Below are 20,624 nucleotides of genomic sequence, written 5' to 3'. Positions count from 1 at the left end.
TGTGACGTAGAATTGCACAAGCCCCGCCCACTGTAATGTATTGTCAATATGGCAATGTTTCTTTAAGTGGTGCTTCAGCCTCCGTATTTATTGTTATGACTCCTCCCTCTGATATGTGTTCCAGTGCTGAGGAATAAACAACAGTGAGCATGGCTCGGTACTGAAGTTCTGTGTCAGTCGTATTATTTTACATGGTGTCAGAAGTCTGTCAGGAACAGATAAGAAAAGAATGGCATTATCACAGTTTGATCACCCAAGGATCGACTGGGATGCTCCTGATCTGTACCAAGAGTTTGAAAGATTTCGGAGTCACGTCACATTCATTTTTGACAGCCCGCTATCGGAGCAAACAGCGAAGCAGCGTGCAGGCTGGCTAGGCACGTGGATTGGCGAGCAAGGTAGAGAGATATAAGACTCTGCACTAGGGCGAAGGTGAGAGAGATGACCCGTCCAAAGTTCTGGATAAATTCGCCAACTATGTAAGGCCGAGAAAAAACAAGAGAATAGCTAGACATCGCTATAAACAAAGAAAGCAAGGAGTCACTGAAAGTTTTGACCACTTTGTGAAGGATTTGAGACTCATGCTCATGGATTGTGAGTATGCTGATCCAGATGATATGTTAATCAACGCGATCAGGGCCGTTTCTAGCCTTTTTGGCACCCTAGGCAAGATTCCTATTGATCCCCCCCCCCCCCCAATTGTAATTTGGCATTAACAGTTTTACTCACTTAAAAGGACTTTCTTGCACTATGCTGGAGTAAAGTTAATAAATGATCGTTCTCTCCCATAGGATTTTGTGAAACTATGTTGGGTGGACCTCTGTCCCTCTAGGGGGTTTCGGGGGCATGCTCCCCCGCAAGAAAATTTTGTACATTTTAAGGTTAAATTAATGCATCAATCTGATGCACTTTGAGAGCTAAAAATTAAGAGCTTCAACCCATGAACTGTGCACATTGAACAAAGAAAAACCATTGACTTGTACCTGGACACTAAAGAGGGCTCAAACATCTTAGTTATGATATAGAGTCTCAGTCTACATTACACTATCACTGGTGTTTATGATTTATATTCCTATGTATTCCTATGACGTAAAAATCCATATAGCCAATAATATGTACTATAAATTAAAATGAATATTTCAAAAGTATATTTTATTTTTGTTCTAATTTCTTCACTTGCAAGAAATAAACCCTTTAGCTTTTATTTTGGAGAAAAACACCAGATCACCATGCTGATCGCGTGAGTGCGCACTTTTCTCTAAATCACGCAGCACAAACAGAATGCCTATATAGGCTAGGCCTACTTAAAGTCTTGTGCTGTTTGTGCTATTTTAGTTCGTTGACAAAATATAACGCTAGAGACCTTTATGTTAGGCTATACATTTTACATCTCATGTGTTGGGAAAAGGGAGAAGAGCGAGTTCGGCAAAAGGCGGATTCAAACTCGGGTCAAACGCATCAAAAGCTACTTTCAAGCACCTCACGCCTTACGACCTATGCCACTGTAGATATTTAGTGGTGGGCGTCTTTTTGCCAAAAAGACAGGCACTTAGTGCAAATATACGCTCCATTATCGGAAATGTAAAAAAAGAAGGATTTTTCTTCCACTCGCTTGGGCGAGAAAAAAATCTCTTGGTGTGGTGGGGGCTCTCACTACGCCTGCTTCACCCATGATATGGAAGCAAAGTTTCTTGATTATTACGCAGGAATGAGAGTATAGTTCCTAGACATATCAGCCTAGAAAATCGCAACTTTTCATTTTCCGTCGGTCTTAGTACAACGATGTAACTACAGAAGAGTCAAGTTTTAAATAGGAAAAATATCGAAACTCTTTGTTAATTTTTTTGAGAGAGATGCTAATGGTCTTGTCCGGTTCAATTCATTATGCTTAGCTATGCTAAAAGTGGGACCCCAGACCCGGAGATCGGCTGAATGGATTCGAAAACGGTAAAACTCAACTGTTTAACTCTGGGGGAGTTGTAAAATGAGCCTATTTCCAAAAAAAGTGGAGTATCCCTTTAAGACAGTTATCAGTCACTTCCACACGATGGTGAGCTCAAAAGCTCTAATCGAGTGCTAAAGTCCTACTCTAATCACAAGCTAAAGCCAATAGCTGCAGTTGATCTTCTGGTTAATTACAAGAATACTGAGATATCAGCAGAATTTGAGATTGTGGACATTTTTCAAGAAAATGTGCTCAGTGGGCCAACAGCAGAAGCATTAGGTTTAGTAACACGTCTCAATGCACTGCAGCCTTCTAACAAAGAAAATAAAAAGCTGAATTCTGGTCAGAGGACAACAAAAAATGTGCCGGCTGGACTAGATGATTATCCAGAGCTGACTCACACTACTGGAACCTTGCCGGGCAAATACACAATTAAAATTGATCCTGATGCAAAAGGTGTGGTCCATCCTGTCCGACGACAACCAGCGGCACTGAGAAAAAAAATAATAGAGAAGCTACAAGAGATGGTTAAAGATGGACACATCGCAAAAGTTAACCAACCGACCGAGTGGGTGAGCTCGATGGTAGCAGCAGTACGCAATGGCAAGATAAGGATCTGCATTGACCCGAGTGACTTAAACAAGGTCATAAAACGAGAGCATTACCCAATGCGCACCATCGAAGAGATTGTATCTGCAATGCCTGGTGCTAAAGTTTTCTCAGTCTTGGATGCTAAATCTGGCTTCTTACAAATAGAACTAGATGAAGCATCATCACTGCTGACCACCTTTAACACGCCAATTGGTAGATTTAGGTGGCTTAGACTTCCTTTTGGCCTAAAATGCTCACCAGAAATTTTCCAGCGCATTATGTATGAAATGCTTGAGGGCATCAGCGGGGCAATCAGTGTCATGGATGACATCCTTATTGCAGCACCTTCAGCTAAGGAGCATGATGAGATCCTTCAAAAAGTAATTCAGAGAGCAACAAGCTCAGTCTCAACTTTAATAAATGCCACATCAAGAAATCTTCCGTGCCCTACGTGGGACATCTGATAACATCAGACGGTTTGAGGGCAGACCCAGCGAAGATAGAAGCTGTTAAGTCCATGCCAGAACCAGCAGACAAGGATGGTGTCCGTTGTTTCCTGGGTTTCGTCACCTACCTGTCAAAATTCTTGCCAAACCTCAGCGAAGTTGACGCTCCTCTGAGGCAGCTCCTGAAAGCTGACGTTGAATTTGTATGGCAACCAGCACAACAGCAAGCCTTTGTCAAACTCAAGGACTTATGCACAAAGTCGCCTGTGCTAAAGTTTTTTTGATCCGTCCAAACCTGTTGAGATCTTCTGCGATGCCAGCAGCAACAGCCTCGGTGCGGTTCTACTGCAAGACAGTCATCCAGTTGCATTCTCATCCAGGTCACTGACAGATACCGAAACGCGCTACACGCAAATTGAGAAAGAGATGCTCTTAATAGTTCATGCTTGTGTCAAGTTCCATAATTACATATTTGGAAACCACGTCACAGTGTATAACGACCATAAGCCTCTGGAAGACATTTTCAAAAAGCCACTGCTCTCTACTAGAGATGTGACGGTGATAATATTCTCCCACCGGTTAATCGACTTGTGACAACACCGGTATTACCGGTTTCATCGTGGGGGTGGGGGGTGTTAGAGTGATGTGTTTTTTTTTTTTTTTACATGGCGTCAATTCATCATTCGTATTGAGTTTGATTGACATGCGATCTGACCAATCAAATTCCACAATTTTTGTGCGACAAACTTCGGTGGATTTGAACTTGGCTTTAACTGAGGCAATCTGTCACGACACATTAAAGAGCCAAAAAACGGTAGGCCTATTTTATTTTTGTTTGACTGACCAAATTTGAAAGTTGAGACTTTGTTTCATATTAAATATTACCTGCTCGGTCCTGTCTTTCAGCGCGTTGTCCGTGTCCTCTATTTTTCACTGCTTGAGATTATGTTGAGAACAATAACGCCCTATTTGAGTGTATAGGGCGCGATTTCGGATCCAACCACAGTGTTTGAATGGTGGGTTCGTTATTATTCATGAAAAACGCATGTTATTATTTCAGCACTTCGCGAATGGACAGCGACTCTTAAGTATCACGAATGCGTTCTCGCTCATTCATGTTAAGTGCATTTTTTGGAAACACGCGTGGAACTGCGGCGTGTGACGAGCGTAACCTTGCACATAGAGAACGCTCTTAAGATCCAAGATACATCGTTATCGGGAAACCCGGCCCTGGTCTCCGCACTAGCCTAACTGAAAACTATGAAAGCCGTGTGGCCAACCGGTAAAAAAAAAACTAAAAGAAAAAAATACATTAAAGAAACTATTCCCTCTGATTTTGTTTCATTAATAAAGTTTGACTAATCGCAGCAGTCTCACATTCGTTTAGAGCTCGTGTGAATTGCACGTATAAAATGAAGTTAACGAACAACCTCGTTCCATCAGGAAACGCCACATGAATTTCACTGCGCTTTATGAAGAGTTTTTATTTTGCGTGAAGAAGCCGTTCGCCGGAGATGTGTTAAAAGATTCATTCATGCACACAAGAGAGTGTATTCATGATTATTAGGCTACCGGTAACGTTATACTAATTCTCCTGTCGCCGGGTCTGAGTGAGTAATTTACTCTCTTACCTTTGTTCTTTGATTAACATTAATGACACTCCATCTGACACGCGTCCCATTTTCTCACAAATCTCTACATTCATTTATGATATTATTTAAATCATTTGCTCTTATGAGAACACTCGACAAAACGGACATTTTGGCATAATTTGTGTGTGTTATGTTTTGTTCAAGGCCGAAAAGAGAACTCGATACTGACGCGCGTCTTTTCCGTGTGTGCGTGTGTGTGTAATAGGCAGGACTTACAGCGCGGTCTCTTGTTTTGTTGCGCTTGAATGGTTGAGCGTGATCATACAACGCTAGTCAACTGGTGACAGAAAATACGGATACTGCGTAATTGCTTTAAAAAAAAAAAATTTTTTTTTTTTTTTGCGGTGCTGCGGTGGGCAAGTGATGCAACCGGTGTTGCGACTGAACACCGTGTAACACCGGTAACACCGACTATCGCGCCAAGCCTACTCTCTACCCCAATGCGGATACAGAGAATGCGTCTTCGTCTGCAGTGGTATGATCTGACTGTTAAATACAGACGAGGAAAGGACATGGAACGGCCGGACACACTGTCTAGAGCTCAGCTGCCAGAGAACAAGCCAGAGATGGAGGGTTTTGAGTGTATCTCCATGCTCAATATTGTTTCAGTCAGTGAGCTTAAGTATTCAGAGCTCCAGAACTGCACGGAAAATGAGCTCAACTGCCTCCAGCAAACAATCCAACAAGGCTGGCCAGACCACAGGCGTGACACGCCTAATGCAGTACAACCATATTGGGACTCTCGAAGCCAGCTTGCAGCTTCAGATGGTGTTGTTTATAAAGGCCTGCGTATAGTGGTACCCCCTTCTATGCGAGAACACATGCTGAAGCTTATACATCAGTCTCACTTAGGAATAGTGAAGAGCAAGCAGAGAGCTTGTGAGGTCCTGTACTGGCCAGGCATGAGTTCTGAAATTGAACAAATGGTGAAGAACTGCGGCAAGTGTGCAGACTTTCAGAACCGGCTGCCTAGGCAACCACTAAAACCAACAGAAACACCTGATCTTCCATTCGAAGAAGTAGCTTCCGACCTGTTCGAGTTTGAAGGAAACCATTACGTTTTGCTGGTGGATTACTCTCTAAGTCGTCCTCAGACGAGCCTTCCATCGTTGCCTCCAGTCATCCCGATTATCCATGCATCTGGCCAGTTCGTTGGTGCTCTGGGCTCCTGCATCCCTCTTGAGTATGTCCACGTATGTTAGCGTGGGACGTCCTCTTGACCGATGGCCATGTGTTGGTTCCCATAGCACCAGCTTGCTGGCTGGCAGCTCTCGATGCCTTCGGCAATGTCCTGCAAGTCTCATTCTCCTCACAGCAATCTTGTTGCTCACTCTTGGTACTCCCTCATACAGGATTTTGTTGGTTACATGCGCACTCTTGCTGATGTTAAGCACTGCACGCAGCATCCTGGTGTAGCACCCGTCCAGGGACTTCTCTAGGGTTGGATTCAGGGTCCAGCATTCACTGCCATAGAGGAGAACGGACTCTACCGTCGCGTAGAAGAAGCTGAGTTTAATTTGGCGGGAAAGGTTGGAGTTCCATACACAGTTCATGCCGTTCAGGGCCCTCCATGCAAGTGCCTTCCTCACTTTTAGATCTTGGTCAGTTGAGTTGACCCATGCGCCCAGGTATTTGAAGTCCTCAACTTCTTTCAGCACAGTGTCTCCTGCTGTTATCAGTGGTTGATGTTCTGGTGGAACGTTGTAGGTCATGACCTCAGTTTTCTTTGCATTTACCCTAAGGCCAACCTTGGTGCACTCTAGCTCTACCCTGTGTAGTAGTTCCTGTGCCTGTTCCATGTTGTCAGAGAGCAGACTGATGTCATCCGCGTAGTCAAGGTCTGTCAAGACTACTGCCGGGTGTCGACTTGACTTCTTTGGTGTCAGCGTGAAGCCAAGTTCCTGCTCTCGCCCACTGATTGCCTTCTTGAGCGCATAATCAAGGACTATGATGAAGAGGAAGGGGGCTAGTGTATCCCCTTGCATAACTCCAGCCAGGATGTCAAACTCCTCGCTGTTGCCATCTGGGGTCACCACCCTGGCCCTTTTTCCTGAGTACATGGACTCTATTGCCCGGAGTAGGTTCGGAGGAATTCTGTATGCCTTCAGGATCTTCACCATCGTGCCTCGGTGAATCGAATCAAATGCCTTTTTGAAGTCTATGAAACATAGGACTGCAGTCAGGTTGTCTTTCCTCACCTCCTCTATCAATCTCCTGAGTGCCAAGATCTGGGCTGTAGCAGTTCGCCCTTCTCGAAAGCCGTTCTGATTTACTCTCAGGTGAGGGTCGATTGCTTGCCGGACCCTGTTCAGAATCATGCGGTTGTAGATTTTCGCAGTACTACAGGTCAGGCTGATGCCTCGGTAGTTGTCCGGCTTCGAGAGGTCTCCGGATTTGGGCACTGGCACGATGTTTGATAGAGACCACATATCAGGCAGCCGATTGTGCAGCAGAGCAAGGTTGCAGAACTCTAGAATGATGTCATCAAAATCACAGTTCTTCAGCACCTCTGGGGGTATGCCATCTGGACCAGCGCTTTTTCCCACTCTTACTGTGGCTTTTGCCCTGACGAGCTCACCGAGTGTGAAGGGACCATCGTTGACGTTCAGGTTTGGGAGGTCTGATGGTATTTCCTCTTCCTCAGCTGCGTCTGCTGTTTCTCCCAGCAGCCTTTTGAAGTGGCTTGACCAGGTCATCACCCTCTCCTCCGGGCTGTGTCCCTTCACCTGTCCCTCCTTGGTCCTCTTCCGTCCCGTCATTTCATTGATGACCCTCCAGGCCTCCCCATACTGCTGTTCCCCTTGCGCCGCCTGCACCCTCCGCACTCTTTCCATCAGTTCTTCCCCTTTGATGGCATCATAGGTTCTGAAAAGAAACTGTTTGGCTTCGTTCAGCTCGCTGCGCCTCTCCGCAGTTGGTTCCTGCTCAAATTTGAGGCGGGCTTCCTCCACCATCCCACGTGCTGCTATGACCTCTGGGTGTTTTGATCGCAGGGAGGTTCTGACTTTCTCCATCTTAGGCACGCACAGTCTGGTCGCCTCCTTGTTCACAGTGACGAATCTCCTGTATTCGTCGCTTGCCTCCGCTCCCCTGTCCAGCTGCTGGAATCGTCTCCTCACCTCCTCTGTGTATCTGGTTAGAAGGCCAGGGTCACTTGAGAAAGCTTTCCAGTTATACCGGACTTTGGGACTTGGTTTGGGGACCCTGAGGCTCAGGCGAACTCTCATTGAGACCACGCGGTGGTCTGAGCCCACAGAACTAAAAGTGCTGTATGGCTCAGCATTCATGATGGAGTTCCTCCATTTCTTCCTCACTAGGATGTAATCTAGCTGCCGTAGCGTTCCTGAGGCTCGGTCCCGGAAGGTCCACCTCTTTCCTGTTCTCTTCCGGAAGATGGTATTTGCCGCCAGTAACTCGTGCTCCGTGAGGAAGGCTGTGAGGTAGGTGCCGTTGCGGTTGGTAGAGTCGTGGTAGGGGAAGGGTACGTCCTCTGGTCCAAGCCTCGCATTGAAGTCCCCAAGAATTGCCAGGAAGTTGTGCATTGGGACGCCGCGGACCGCTCTTACAAGGTCCTCAAAGAACTTCTCCACCTCGTCAGATGGCGCCACGTTGGTGGGTGAGTACGCGACTATGACTGTTGTTACTGGATTACCCGAGAACTCTGCACACATAATCCTGTCGGTGTGGTGGTAAACCCGACGTAGAGCCTTACGTGCCCGTGGGCCCAGCATTAACCCTACACCGCCTGTTGCGGCTTGGGCATCGTTCCTCCACGCTGATGCGGAAATAAACGTGCATCTCTCCACTCTGCGGTACAGTATCGGGTCATCAGTGTGCACTCTCCTATGTTCTTGGACCCCCAGGATCTCCACTCCCCGTTCCTCTGCACAATGTGCAAGTTCTATCAACCTCGCTTCTTCTCTCGCTGTGCATGCGTTGAAGGTTCCCATAACAACTGGTCTCCGACAGCGCATGAGTGCATTGGACGGGGTGATGTGGTCGGACAGGACCCTCCCTGGGACAATCCCAGGGTTTAAGGTCCTGTTGTCATGGTGTCCTCCAGGAGGAGGACCAGCACCACCGTCCGCCGCGATGTTCCTACGGACTCCCGCCGCTGGAAGTATAGGATTTGGGATGTCTTTGTGCTCCATGGTTGGCTTTACTATGCTGATAGCAGACTGTGGGGCGCAACTCCTCACAGTCCCGATTTTATTTCAGAGTGACCTTCTCTTAGACAGGTTGCCATCCAAGGCTATGAGCCCCATCTACCCATGCTATTTGACCCCTAGCTGGGACAGTGGTTGGCAGACGCCAGGGCGTATCCACACGCCGGTGGGCCTGCACGTCGTGCCTCTGGGGCCCACTGCTGCTCCGAGATCCCCTGCAGATTAGCCTGGGGCCTCGCGGAACCCAGTATCCGTGTGTGGCCACGTGGAGGCACTGCAGGAGTCTTGGTGGTAGAGAGGCTGTGTACCGGCAGGAGGAGGCTTACGCACACGGCTCCTCTTTTCACCTCCACTAGGGGGGCTAGCCGGTGGCAGTAGCTGAAAGCAGAGAGTAGCAAGCAGGAGCAACATGCAGCACACAACATGCAACATGCACTGACTACAAGTACTTCTACACACTTCTGCACATGACGCATCACACACACCCTGTGCAAGCACACACACACAAACTCAAAATTTGTGTTCTCAAAAAAGAATTACTACTCAAAATTCATCGAAGTAGATAAGTTGAAAGACCTACATAGTCATGCTGTCATAGAAAAGCTTAAGGCTCAGTTCAGCAGACATGGCATCCCCACCATCCTTCGAACAGACAATGGTCCACAATATGCAGCAGATGCGTTCAAGGATTTCTGCCAAAGTTATGGAATTGTGCACAAGACATCGTCACCAAACACGCCACATTCCAATGGTGAGGCAGAGCGTGCAGTCCAGACTGTTAAGAAACTTTGGTCCAAGGCTACAGAAAAACACCTTGCGCTGCTTGACTACAGAACAACGCCAATAGAGTCAGTAGGCCTGTCACCAGCTCAACTGCTCATGGGCAGACGGCCCCGTAACAACCTGCCTGCTGCTCGTCTCAAAGTTAAACAGCGAATAAACGAAAGCAAAAACATTCAGAAGTTTTACTACGACCGCAAGAGGGCAAGTGGCCCTCGTGCAGCACTGAAGCCTGGAGATGAAGTAAGGGTGCAACCACACGCCGGCAGTCACAAGTGGTCTCCTGGAGTCGTAGTGAAAGAGCATTGTGCCCCAAGATCTTATGTTGTGGACTGTGGAAGTAGAGAGTACCGCCGCAACATTCAGCATCTTCGTAAGAGCACAGCAGCTGCTAACGAGTCCCGTCACAGGCTTAGTGATGATCAATGGACAGAAATAGTAGAGCCAGAAAGTGTTGAGGAGCCAAACTCTGTGGATCGTCCTGGTTCCTCACAAACATCTCCTACAGAACTAGGGGCTGCTATGCAGACGCTGCTGTTGTAAACTCAGAATCGAAGACCAGGAGACTTGGTTGTTTCTTCAGCAGGATTGTTTATTGAAAACACGAGCTGTCGGTAGCTGCAGTCACCAAGTCTGACTAAGTGAATGTTCTCTTACAGTTTATATACATTTAGGGGCAGGAACCAAAACTGTGTGATGAGACAGGTTTCAGAACCTGTTTTAGACTGAGAGTGCTGCCCACCCTAACACACTCAGCATATCTATTCAAATGCTGAGACCCAAGTACAGGACTGGCAGGACTTTCTTGCTAAAACACAAACTCCAAGAGCCATTAAGAGTTTCAGTAAAACAGGACTGACCGGAGTCTTTTTCTAGAAAACTCTGATAATAATAATTTATACCTAACCTTAACATGCTAAATTCAATGCAAACCTAAATTAAACAATTTAATAAATTTGTAATCCCACACTGCCAACTGGGCAGTACACTACCAGGCGAGGCAGAGTTGTGAAGCCTCCTGACAGGCTCTGCTTGTAGTTAGGGAAAGGCGTGGTAAAGACGCCTTTTGGAAGTGATGTGCTAGAAACCTCTCCTTCCTAGTTACTCGTGTTGTTGTTCATTGCTGTAATCATTTTGTCAGTGATTAATTTGAAAACAAAGGAGTGCTAATGTTCTTGATTATGGGGATGTGCAAGTTTTAGACAAAATTCCATAATTGAAAAGAAAAAAAAAAGTTTAATATTGGTAATATCTGTTTATGTGCACAAAGTGGTTGTTAGCTTGGTTATTGCTTTATGCTTAGGAGGGGAAATGTAATGTATTGTCAATATGGCAATGTTTCTTTAAGTGGTGCTTCAGCCAATAAATCCGTATTTATTGTTATGACTCCTCCCTCTGATATGTGTTCCTGTGCTGAGGAATAAACAACAGTGAGCATGGCTCGGTACTGAAGTTCTGTGTCAGTCGTATTATTTTACACCCATGACTGTTGATTGACACTGCAGTTTGAGCATAGACCCGCCTTGAGTGAGCTAAACACAGTCCGGTGAGTCCGCCAGCGTTTCGACGCTGGAGCAGCTGTAGAAAGTCTCCTAAAGCGATTGAGGTGTTTTGTTTTTTGGATGTTAGAATAAACATAGCAGTCTTCATTTACTCTCGTTGTTACTCGAGGATTGATCTGTACAACTGCTCTCGTGAGCTCTCGTGAACTCCCAGCTTACAGTCTACGGAGCGACAGGACTAACGTTACTGATCACAGCAGAAATTAAAGTGAGCGGTGAGCGCGCACTTTATGACAGCTCAAGCTCATCGAGTCGTTTTACAGATATACAGTTTACCAGTTTATAAAGCACCCACTGAAAAGGTGTGTACATATTTGTTAACTGTTAGTTGTAACGAGTGTTTTGTGTACTTCGCTGTGTAATGTTATGTTCCATGATAATGAAAGTGAGAGAGAGAGAGAGAGAGAGAGAGAGAGTTTATGGATTAGACTTAATTAGGTTGGGATGCCAGATCGTGCCGCTCGCCTGGGACAACAGGTCCCTCCTGACAGGAATTTCCCATGGCGGTCCCGCCAGTAATTCCCTCATGTCCGCGAGCCACGGCTGGTTTGGGGCCAGTTGGGAGCTACAAGGATCACTGATGCTTTTTCCTCCCTGATCGTGCACAACACCGTGGGCAGAATTCTCACCGGAGGAAAGGCATAGAGTCTGGCTTTTGGCCAGTGCGAAGTCAACTCGTTCCCTCCCAGCGGGGAGCGAGTCAGAGAAAAGAACGCCTGACAGTGCGCGTTCTCGTCCGTGGCAAAGAGGTCGATCTCCGCTCTGCCAAAACGGTTCCAGATCAGTCGAACCGTCCCCGGGTGAAGCCTCCACTCTCCTTGAGGAATCCCATTCCTCGACAGCATATCCGCCCCGCGGTTCAGAACACCGAGGATGTGGGCTGCTCTCACGGAGAGAAAGTGCCGGTCTGCCCACAGCAGGAGGGCCTCCGCCTGCTTGAAAAGGGCTCTGGAATGTACGCCGCCTTGGCGATTTATATATGAAACTACGGACGTGTTGTCGGTCCGGATCAGCACATGCCATTGTTCCAACTGAGACCGGAAAGCTCTGAGGGCTAGGGAGACCGCCGTTAGCTCCAGGCGGTTTATGTGCCACTTCTTCTGCAGTTTTGACCACTGACCCAAAGCGGGCTCGCCCAAGCAGACCGCTCCCCAGCCTGAGGTCGACGCACGCCAAAACCTCTATGCGTCGTGTCACGATGCCCAGGGGGACTCCTGAGCCAGACTGTTCTCATGAAATAGCGTATGTATGACATGCCAATTCGTATGTATGACATGTATTTCCATTTTTGGCGTGTTATCAACACGCATAATCGCTTTTCAGCGTGTTTATCAACGCCGTTGAATTAACGTTACATTACTGTATATAAATATATATTACTTACTACCCCAACCGCGTCCCTAAACCTACCCGTCACTGAGGATAATACCATTTATGAGTGTTCCCCTACCATCCTAGGAAAAAAAATATTGCTCCCCAGATGTAGATATACATTTTGCTCCGTTTTGCTCGGACATTTAACGGCGTACACATACACGCGGAATCACTCTGACGTTTAACGGCGTAGACAGTTTGTTTCGGCGTGGACATACACACGGATAGCTCAAAATGCGTATAAATAACTTTCAAGTCAAGTGGCATGTATGTTTACTCAAAGTCATGATGTCATGTTGCCTGAGCTGAATAATTCCATGTTTTTCCACGGCGCCAGAGCGCGAACGCAGCTGTAGGTAACCATGATACCTCTCGGAGGGACACGAGCTTTCAGCCAGAGTTGAAGTGGTCTCATATGCAGCAGACCCAGGTGACACACTGAGGAAGCCGCTGCCATCCGTCCCAACAGTCTCTGAAAATCCTTCAGTGAAACAGACCTGCCCGGTTTGAAGAGACTCAGAGATGATCTTAGAGCCTCTACTCGCCCCAGGGAGAGACGGGCTCGCATCTTCACCGAATCCAAACATACCCCCAAAAAAGTAGTGGTTTGACTCGGTGTGAGCACACTTTTCTGGAGGTTTACTCGCATTCCAAGCGTATTCAAGTGGCGAAGCAGAGCTTCCACATGGCCGATTAGCATTTCTTTCAAGTGAGCTAGAATCAGCCAGTCGTCCAGGTAGTTTAGAATGCGCATTCCGCTCGACCTGAGGGGAGAAGTGCCTCCACCTTTCTTCGGCACTACGAAGTAGCGGCTGTAGAATCCGCTTTCCCTCTCGTTCAGGGGAACCGGTTCTATCGCTCCTTTCTCGAGCAAGCCGCGAACTTCCTGCCTCAGGACGTGAGCGTTTTGGGGCAAAGTTAATGAAGGGATCACGCCGTGGAAGCGGGGTGGTCTGCGTTTGAACTGAAGCGTATACCCGTGCCGAATTATGTTCATTACCCACGGCGAAATGCCCGGAATAGCCGCCCATTCGGCTTGAAAGTGACTCAACGGATGCATTTCTAAACCTGCTGTCATCGCCGCTGCCGGTGGGCTTATAGTTATGAACCGTGACCCTGTGCTGCTCATGGGCAGGGCAGGTAACACAGTGTGAGGTGTAAGAGGGAGAAAGAGCTCTTTTTGTGAAGGTGTGACATGCTTTATTGAACAATCGCTTGAACAGCAAACAACATTCACAACATTCAAACACTCGTCGCTCAGTGTGGAACTCTGAGGGACGTGGTGCATGAAAGCACTGCGCTTGGGGGTGGGCCCTCTCTGTCACTCTCTCTCCCTCTTGCCCAGGCCGTCAGGATGACTGCATGGAAGCAGAGGGGGGCGCGCTGACTTTTCTTTCCCTGCGCGCGCATGCGGTTCAGCGCGGGGTGCCGCTGGCTGGGGGTTGAGGGCGACGCGAGGCCAACGATGAACGGGAGCGATGCTAAGGTGCTGCTGCCCGGCGCGGGATGACGTGGCTCATAGCCTTCGCTCGCTTTTGGGTCTCTGAATAGCGCTCCGTCACCTTCTCTACGGCGTCCCCGAAGAGGCCGGCCGGGGTGATCGGTGCGTTCAGCAGCGTCTTCCGGCCTGCTTCCTTTACGTTGGAGGGTGAGCCACAGGTGTCTGTGGAGGACCACGAGGAAGCCCATAGAGCGGCCGACTGCCTGGGCGGAGCGCTTGGTCGCCATTAGGGCGAGGTCTGTCGCCGAGTGGAGGTCTCGGATGACGCCAGCGTCGACTGAGGCGGCGCCATCCAGAGACTTAAGCAGTTTTGCCTGCAGGACTTGGAGGATGGCCATTGCATGGAGGGCAGACACCGCTCGAGTTGAGGAACCACGTGTCAAGCTTACTTTTAGTGGGCTCATCCGGAGAGCTCCAGGAGAGGTCCAGCTCGGATACGGCCTTACTGAGGATCCTGAAGAGCTCCTCCTGGAGGTCCGCAGGGCTCTCCTCTGGCTGAGCGGATTCAGATCCCCAGTCTTTTTCTGAAGCTGACAGAGACATAGAATCATCTTCCTCATCCGCTCCAAAGGAGATAAAATCCGTGACTTCGTGAGGGGGGGCGGAAGGACGCGTCCGGGAAGCTCACCGCGTCCCGTTCTCTGACTCCAGGGGTGGAGGGACCCACCAGCGGCTCACTGGCGGCAATGGGTCCAATCCTCGCTGCTGTACGCGCCACGTCTCATCTGGCCTTGAGTGCTCGCATGGGCAGATCTGCGCAGAGTTTGCACGCGAGGTCGTCCGAGAGGGCTGACTCGGCATGAGCCAGGCCCATGCAGGCGATACAGAACAGGTGCGGGTCGGGCTGCGCGATGGGGCCCGAGCACAAATTGCAGATGGTCGCCATCGGATGCTGAAGACAGTTTAATGTATCTTCGGTGCACCTTCAACGACAGCAAGGTTGATTTTCTTAGTCAGTTTAGCAACACACTAGATTTGAGCGTGAAGAGAGAGATTCTGATGCAGTTGGCGCGTTCAGGCAATTTATACTGCCAGACGGGCTTGTCAGTATTTGCATAATTTGCGTCAATTGGCCAGCTGTTTCAGCTTGCGTTAGCACATAAGATTTCAGCAGAAGTGAAGGAGGGGAGGAAGTTCCCATATACAACATCCGTTATGTCGAAGTTCCTTGATAGGGAACTTCACATACACACTCTGGGGACATCAGAGACTTATTTTACATCTTGTGAAAAGGGGCATAATAGGTGCCCTTTAATATTCCGACTGAATTTTGTTTTAAATGTTTTATATGCATCACAACTTCTACTCTTTTGTAGAATGATATCTTTTAAGACTTAACATTTTAAGTTAGTTTGGTAGGCTACTTTACAGCATTACGGATGAGTGTTTCATCTCTACCTGACAGGTATAATTTTGAACAAACTTCTTGTATTTATGAACTAACGGTGGAAATTATGAACTATTTATGGGTATAATTTTTTAGTAGACAAATAAAAGAAATATCACATGAAACACAGAGTCCTTAATTACAAGTTTTTGGGTAGTAATGTAAAGATGTTCCATTTAGTCTGTTTTTTAATTAGCAAGGTTTCCATCCAATGATGATTTAGCACATACGATTGTTTACCAATGGCAGAAATGCCTTTAATCGATACAATTTCTAAAGTGTCGACACAACCTTTTTTAATTTAAATTTAGCATATACATTTTATGTCGATACTTCAAATGTCGCAAAACTAGTTTGGAAAACTGTTATTGAGAAACATGACAGGATTAGCCTATGTCCAGCATCCATGTTCGTGTTTTTGCTCCCGTTAAAGGGATAGTTCAGCCAAAAATTATATTAAACCCATGATTTACTCACCCTCAAGCCGTTTGAGATGCATATGTCAATAATTTTTCAGACAAACACATTTGCAGTAAACGAGCCTGTTTTAATACACGCGCGCCTGCAAACAAACGCCGAAACGAAACACGACGCTCGGTCATATGCTCGCACTAACTAAAGGCTTATGTGTGCCCCTGTGGCTCAATGGCAGAACATTAGGCTTCCGTGCCAGAGACCCGTGTTCGAATCTGGCTCTGGCAGCAGATAAATATTTTTTCTGCTGGCTTCTCCGAGCTCGCGGCCAGCTTTCTTACATACAGAAAGCGAACCCGCATCTCGCACCCTCCCGCTCATAGGATGGTGCTTGAGTATTTATGAGCGTCTAAACATATGAGCCATCAAAGCATTTCGCTCTATCAGTTTCCTATAACGCCGATGGTGTTATAAGTGTAGAAAATGTGCCCACTCCCACGTGCTCACTGCTACACACAAACACGGTCTCCCCGGTAACGCTCACAGAGCGCACTCTCATAAAGCGGGCACGCGCCGTTCGAGTGCTAAGCGTAGAGAATGTGCCCACAATTCTGTGCCCACACCTACCCACTGCCCGCTCTGTCACACAGTTACCCCGGGTTGCAGATCCTCTAAAGCTCACAAACATTCCGGCTCTGGCCGAAGGTGTCATAAGTGTAGAAAATGTGCCCACTCCCATGTGCTCACCACTACACACAAACACGGTCCCCATGGTAACGTGCTCAGAGCGCACTCTCATAAAGCGGACACACGCCGCTCGAGTACTAAGTGTAGTAAATGTGCCCACAACTTTGTGCTCACACCTACCCGCTGCTCACTCTGCCACTCAGTTACCTCGGGTTACAGACCTTCTAAAGCTCCCAAACACTGGCCGTGTTATAAGTATAAACTCTGCGCCCGCTCACGAGCACGCGCACTCACTTTCAGACATGATAACCCCCACGCCGCTCTCGTGCCAGGGGTGTTCAGCAGCAAAACGCGCTCCATCCATAGGGATCGAGCCATCATATGCTGTACAGCCGCGCACCTGTTTCAAGCAGAAATAGCGAAGCTGCTGCGCAAAGGGGCTATAGAACAGGTTCATCCTTCTCTGAGCGAGTCGGGCTTTTACAGCCGTTACTTCCTCGTACCCAAGAAGGACGGAGCGTTAAGACCTATTTTAGATCTGAGACATTTGAACAAAGCCCTCATGAGATGGCCGTTGATCACAACCAGACAAATCCTCGCGCAGATTCGCCCAGGAGACTGGTTTATCTCTCTCGATCTGAAGGACGCGTACTTTCAGATCCAGATAACTCCCCGTCACAGGCCATTCTTGAGATTCGCCTTCGACGGTCGAGTATATCAATCCACAGTCCTGCCGTTCGGCCTGTCTTTAGCACCCCGTACATTTACGAAGTGCATGGACATGGCTCTCGCTCCCCTGAGAAGACAGGGAATGCGGATACTGAACTATCTGGACGATTGGCTTATTCTAGCGCGGTCAGAGACAGAGCTTGTGTCTCACAGAACAGCGCTTCTCAGCCATCTGGAAGGTCTGGGTCTCTCGGTCAACTGGACCAAGAGCTCGTTATCACCCCGTCAGTCAATTTCCTTTCTTGGAATAGAACTGGACTCGGTGGCTATGACGGCCAGATTGTCGGAGCAGCGCGCGCGCCGCATCCGTCACCTCGCCGCATCCTTCCAAGTAGGCAGCCAGGTTCCGCTGAGGACATTCCAGCGCATCCTGGGGCATATGGCTTCAGCTGCAGCAGTGCTCCAGCTGGGCTTATTGCGCATGCGCCCGCTTCAACGCTGGCTGAAAGCGCGCGTGCCCCACCGAGCCTGGGCGGCCGGCGGCTCGCGAGTCAGAGTGAATCAGGGCTGCATTTCAGCCCTGCAGCCCTGGCTGGCAGCCGAATGGTATCACACAGGAGTGACTATGGGAGTGATCTCACACCGGAAAGTTGTCTCGACAGACGCTTCCAACCAAGGTTGGGGAGTGCTCTTCGAAGGCAGACCGGTCTATGGCCGCTGGTCAGACCAGGAGAATCTCCTACACATAAACTGTCTAGAGATGCTCGCGGTCGAGAAAGCGCTCAAGCACTTCCTCCCATTCCTCCTAGGTCACCATGTTCTAGTCCGCACGGACAATACATCGGTAGTGGCCTATGTGAATCGCCAGGGCAGTGTCAGATCAAAGACGCTCTGCACCCTGGCGGAACGCCTCCTCGTGTGGGCTCAGCACTCTCTGCGCTCGCTGAGAGCCGCGCATGTGCCTGGCCACCTGAACGAGGGTCCCGACAGACTGTCCAGGGACAACGTTCCCCCTGTGGAGTGGTCTCTACACCCCCAAACAGTCCAGTCACTGTGGCGCCGTTTCGGCAAAGCGAAAGTCGACCTTTTTGCGTCAAAAGACAACGCTCACTGCCCAGAGTTCTTTACGAAGAACGAGGACGCGCTGGCCCAGACCTGGCCCAGCGGCCCGCTATATGCTTTTCCCCCGGTCTCTCTGTTGCCTCAGGTCATCAGGAGGGTCAGGGAAGCGCGCCACACAGTGCTCCTCATAGCCCGATACTGGGAGAACCAAGCTTGGTTCCCGGAACTAATACAGCTGGCAGACACATTCCCCTGGCCGATACCGGCGAGGAGAGACCTTCTCTCTCAAGCCCGCGGCTCGATCTGGCATCCCCATCCAGAGCGCTGGTCTCTGCATGCATGGAGCCTCAGCGGTTACCCGTTGATCTGCCAAGAGGGGTTATGAACACGATCATACAATTTAGAGCTCCCTCTATGAGGCGGCTCTACACGTCAAAATGGTCTGTGTTTAGCAAATGGTGCACTGCCAAGGGGCTCAATCCACAGGCATGTGGGGTATCGCACGTATTGTGTTTCACGTATTGTGGGGCAGGTCCCCCACCACGCTCAAAGTTTATGTTGCGGCCATCTCAGCTTTCACTGACTCAGAGCTGGGCCGCGCATTAGGAAGGAACGAGTTCGTCACCCGCTTCCTTAGAGGAGCCAGGAGGATGAACCCCCCGCGACCCCCCTCGGTTCCTATGTGGGATTTTTCACTGGTCTTGGAGGCCCTTAAAACGCATCCCTTTGAACCCTTGGAAACTGTTGATATGAAATACGTTTTTCTGATAGCTCTGTCTTCAGTCAAACGTGTGGGAGACCTTCACGCGTTATCTGTTAACGCCGCGTGCCTCGAGTTCAGACCTAACGACTCTAAAGTTATTCTCAGACCGAGGCATGGTTACGTCCCCAAAATATTGGGCACTCCCTTCAGAGCGCAGGTCATTTCCCTCTCAGCCCTGCCAACTCCCGGCAGCGAGGCCGATAGTAATCTCCTCTGCCCGGTCAGGGCGCTGAGAAACTACATCACACGCTCCGCTGCTTCAGGCGCTCGGAGCAGCTTTTTGTTTCGTTTGGAGGGCGCACCAAGGGTCTCGCCGCCTCGAAACAAAGCCTGTCCAGATGGATAGTGGACGCTATCGCAACTGCTTATGCGTCTAAAGACCTGCAGTGCCCACTGGGCATTCGAGCTCACTCCACCAGAGGCATGGCCTCATCGTGGGCGTGGTCCAGCGGGATTTCCATTCACGACATTTGTGCAGCGGCAGGCTGGGCCTCCCCCTCTACATTTGTTAGGTTTTAAAACCTGGAAGTTCCCGCCTTGCAGGCGAAAGTTTTATCAGTCTAAGTCTCGCGTAGACCGGCCCACTATCAGTGCGCGGGCTACGTTGGTTGATTTAGCTCTACTGGTTGAGCTGCACTCTGCAGGGAATTGTCAGTTCGGACCAGCTGTGCCCGCTCCGTGCTCCGTAGTATGTGCTTGTGTACTGCGCTAGCCTTCTGTTGGCCGCCCGGCTCCCTGCTATCACGTTCCCCGGGCTCTCCCTGGGACTCATTCAGTGGATGCTGGGCGTGCTCGCCGTGCTCGCGCCACAAGCTCACTCGCTTCAGCGACAGAAACCAGTGAAGCAGCCCCTGAGCCTCGCTTATATACGCTAAGCCACACCCCTTTTCGCGGGCTGTGACGCATGAAGCGCACCAAGCGCGCTCATTGGACGTGACGTTACGCCAAGGGCTCAGCGATAGGCTGCTGCAGTTGCCGCAGGGCAGCCAATGGGCACGCTAGTTAGCCTGCCCTAGGTCTGCATGCTGCCGCACTGCATTGACAAGATGATTAAAAATTAAGGATAATTTTTTGGCTTCAGTATCTCGAGAAAGAAGACTTTCCCGCAGCGTAAGCTACTTACGCAATACTCGTTCCCTCTTCTAGAGAGAACAGAGGTTACGTTTAGTAACCGATACGTTTTTTTGTACGTTTGGATAGATGCTGAAACGTATGATACAGACATGTCTGCAACGTAGAATTATTACGAATTCACAGCTACAAAACGTTTACGAATCATAAAGATATCTGTATCATTTCCCTTATACTGTTTTATAGATAAATGTAAGTTCCCTTAACCCTACTCCCAAACCTAAATATAAATTACTCATCTTATACAGAATATAAAAAGAATAAAACACTTTATGGACAGAGATGTGTAGGGAAATGCCAGTTTTATTAATAGCATTAAAATATATTTTGAGCCACTAACATCCTACTCCTGCCCCTAAACCTACCCATAACCATTTCTTAAAACTATGCAGGCTAAAATTATGAAGAAAAACAACAGATGTGTAATCATAATAATTTATTGCAAAAATGTAAATCGGTACCAAAAGTCGCTCAAATGACGATGTGTTGCAGTC

Source organism: Squalius cephalus, assembly GCF_949319135.1.
Source record: "Squalius cephalus genome assembly, chromosome: 21".
In the NCBI taxonomy this organism is placed as follows: Eukaryota; Metazoa; Chordata; class Actinopteri; order Cypriniformes; family Leuciscidae; genus Squalius; species Squalius cephalus.
This window is presented reverse-complemented; position numbering follows the sequence as displayed.